This window comes from Chiloscyllium plagiosum, unplaced genomic scaffold (genome assembly GCF_037043375.1).
Source record: "Chiloscyllium plagiosum isolate Xiang-an unplaced genomic scaffold, Cpla_swu_hap1 HiC_scaffold_27, whole genome shotgun sequence".
In the NCBI taxonomy this organism is placed as follows: domain Eukaryota; kingdom Metazoa; phylum Chordata; class Chondrichthyes; order Orectolobiformes; family Hemiscylliidae; genus Chiloscyllium; species Chiloscyllium plagiosum.
Genome location: NW_028270165.1, coordinates 17,243,706 through 17,246,991, shown reverse-complemented (window position 1 = coordinate 17,246,991; position 3,286 = coordinate 17,243,706). Strand labels below are relative to the sequence as shown.

Sequence of the window (3,286 nt, the reverse complement as noted above, 5' to 3'; positions counted from 1 at the left end):
TGTAGGCCAGACCGGGTAAAGGATGCAGCTGGAACAACCGAGTGAATCCTTTCCCACAATGGCGGTTCCATTCTCTAACAAGGGAGAGAGTGAATCAGATGGGGGCTTTCTCCCCTGCACCACCCCCTCCCTGAAACACTCTCATCGTTAGATTCCCAACTCCACATTTCTGACCAAATACCAATTCTGCCATCTGTCGGGGAGGGATTCAAACCCAGAGTCCCTGGAACTGGGTTGATGGTCCAATCGATAATGGCACTCGGCCATCACTCCTTCAATCCCCCTGCGATGGCACGTGAACTCGCTGGTGGCTCCGCAGGTGGGAGGAGCGGGTGAAGCCCTTCCCACACTGAGAGCAGGTGAACGGCCTCTCCCCGGTGTGGATCCGCTGGTGGGTCAGCAGGTTGGAGGAATCGCTAAAGGCCTTGCCACACTCGGGGCAGCTGAAGGGCCTCTCCCCGGTGTGGATCCGCTGGTGGCTCCGCAGGTTGGAGGAGCAGGTGAAGCCCTTCCCGCACTGAGAGCAGGTGAACGGCCTCTCCCCTGTGTGGACATGCTGGTGGGTCAGCAGAGTGGAGGAATTGCTGAATGCCTTCCGGCACTGAGAGCAGGCAAAGGGCCTCTCCTCCGTGTGGATCCGCTGGTGCCTCATCAGGGAGGAGATGTCGGTAAAGGCCTTCCCACACTCGGGGCAGCTGAAGGGCCTCTCCCCTGTGTGCGCCCGCTGGTGCCTCATCAGGGAGGAGACGTCGGTATAGGCCTTCCCGCATTCAGGGCAGCTGAAGGGCCTCTCCCCCGTGTGGACGCGCTGGTGGCTCCGCAGGGCAGAGACGTGGGTAAAGGCCTTGCCACACTCGGGGCAGCTGAAGGGCCTCTCCCCAGTGTGGATCCGCTGGTGCTTCTGCAGGGCGGAGACGTCGGTATAGGCCTTCCCGCACTCAGGGCAGCTGAAGGGCCTCTCCCCCCGTGTGGACGTGTCGGTGGCTCCGCAGGGTGGAGGAATAACTGAAGGCCTTCCCACACTCAGGGCAGCTGAAGGGCCTCTCCCCTGTGTGGATCCGCTGGTGCCTCATCAGGGCGGAGACGTCGGTAAAGGCCTTCCCGCACTCAGGGCAGCTGAAGGGCCTCTCCCCTGTGTGGACACGCTGGTGGCTCAGCAGGGTGGAGGAATACCTGAAGCCCTTCCCACAATCTGGGCAGCTGTAGGGCCTCTCCCCCGTGTGGTCCTGCTGGTGGGCCAACAGGTGGGAGGAATGTCTGAAGGCCTTCCCGCAGTCGGTGCAGGGGAATGGCCTCTCCCCAGTGTGACTGCGCCGATGAGTCTCCAGGGCAGACGGGACACGGAAGCCTTTCCCACAATCGCCACACTTCCACGGTTTCTCCACGGGGTGGGATTCCTCAGGTTTCTCCATGGCCACAGCTTCAGCTGCACACAAACACGTGTGGAGCTCCTCCCTGCCGTGAAATCCCCTTCCCAGGCCGTATAACTGTTTCAGGCTCCACACACAGTGCGCTGCAACAGTGCGGTCTCTCGTCCAGTCCCACTGATGCTGAAAACGTCCTCAAACAGGAACCAAAAAGCGTTGATCCCTCTCACAGAAATCACAGTCAAAAATCATTGCGGTCCTGATGGATTGTGTGACTGTCAGACATTGACATCAAAGTGAGGACTGCAGACGCTGGACAGTCAGTCGAAAAGCAGAGGAGGTCAGGCAGCATCCGAGGAGCAGGAGAGTCAGTGTTTCGAGCGTAAGCCCTTCATTCGTTGATTTTGAAACATCATTCTTCAGATTTTCAAATACTCTGCAAAAAGGGATTACAAAAGGGATCATCAGTGCAGGGTAGTAATTCAGAAAAAGCAATTCTACTTTCTGTGGAATATTCTTTTGTTGTACCACAAAATTGAAAGCACCATCCCACACTCTCTCCCCCTCTGTTCTCACTCCGCTCTAACTAATTCCCCTGAAGGTGCTGATTCAGGATCTTACAGGGGCAGAAAAAGCAAAAACATCAAGACTAACATCTCTCTGAATTTTGGATAACTCCACCCGAAAGTTAATATCTTTCACAACACTGGGATCCTGCGGAGAGTGAGCAGGTCTGATTTTGGGAAGCAAAAAAAAGTGTCAATTCAGGGTAAACCTGCAATGCAGCTTCTTGAGGAAGGACCAGACACGAAATGGTTAATGACCCCAGGAAGGTGGGAGCAAAATGAGACATCAAGGCATTAACACCGACACACTTCAGTCAAACTCTTCTCCTGCTTCCAGTCAGGAGAAAGTGAGGACTGCAGATGCTGGAGATCAGAGCTGAAAATGTGTTGCTGGAAAAGCGCAGAAGGGCTCATGCCCGAAACGTCGATTCTCCTGCTCCTTGGATGCTGCCTGACCTGCTGCGCTTTTCCAACAACACATTTTCAGCTGCTTTCAGTCAGGGCAAAACATGCTCTGATAGTCCAGCCTTCACAACCACACTTCTGCGTTCACTGAAGACAATTTGAGTCACACAGCACAGAAACAGACCCATGGCCAAATCTGTCCGAGTTGGCTATCTGGTCAGCAAGGACGAGTTGGACCGAAGGGTCAGTTTCTGTGCTGTACATCTCTATGACTCCAGTCACATTTGCGATCACTTGGCCCTGACCCATCTGAACCCTTCATATTCAGATGCCCGTCCAGGAGCCTTTTAACTTGTCATTGTACCAGCACCCACCACTTCCTCTGGCAGCTCACACCATCGCTCAAGTGACTCCACGTTGAAAGCGTCAGGTCTGGTGCACCAGAAGACATCAGGATAATCTTAGATCATTCCAGATCGCATCGATACTCAAGTCAGTGGCTTTCCCGATCAGGATGTTGTACGTGATCAAACAGGTCAGTGGGTAGGCGATCCCCCACCTCTTAGTTCAAGTATCTCGACGAGAACTCCCTTGCTGGAGGGTCCCTTGGAGACACTTCAACTGGACTTCATTGAGTTGGAGAAATTAGTTGAGTTGCTAGAAATATGTTTTGCTTATTGTTAATGACTTTTCTATGCGGATTGAAGCCTACCCTCCTCCTAACACTACTGCTGAGACTGTGGTGAAGATTTTGTTTAAGGAAATAATTCCCCGCTTCAGTATACCTGCGTGCATTAGCTCGGACAATGGACCACACTTTGTAGGTAATATTAACGGAGAACTCTGTTCCCAGCTTTGTATTTGTCGGCAACTGCATGGTGCTTATCCTCAGGCGGCCGGCCTTGTTGAATGTTTTAACCAGACGCAAAACTAAACTTGCCAAATTAA

At 53.5% G+C, this 3,286-nt stretch overlaps 1 pseudogene; it reads right to left on the bottom strand.

Annotated features, from left to right (window-relative positions):
- Positions 1–274: 274 nt before the first annotated feature.
- Positions 275–1,412, bottom strand: LOC148143268 (uncharacterized; annotated as a pseudogene).
- Between the last annotated feature and the right edge of the window lie 1,874 nt (positions 1,413–3,286).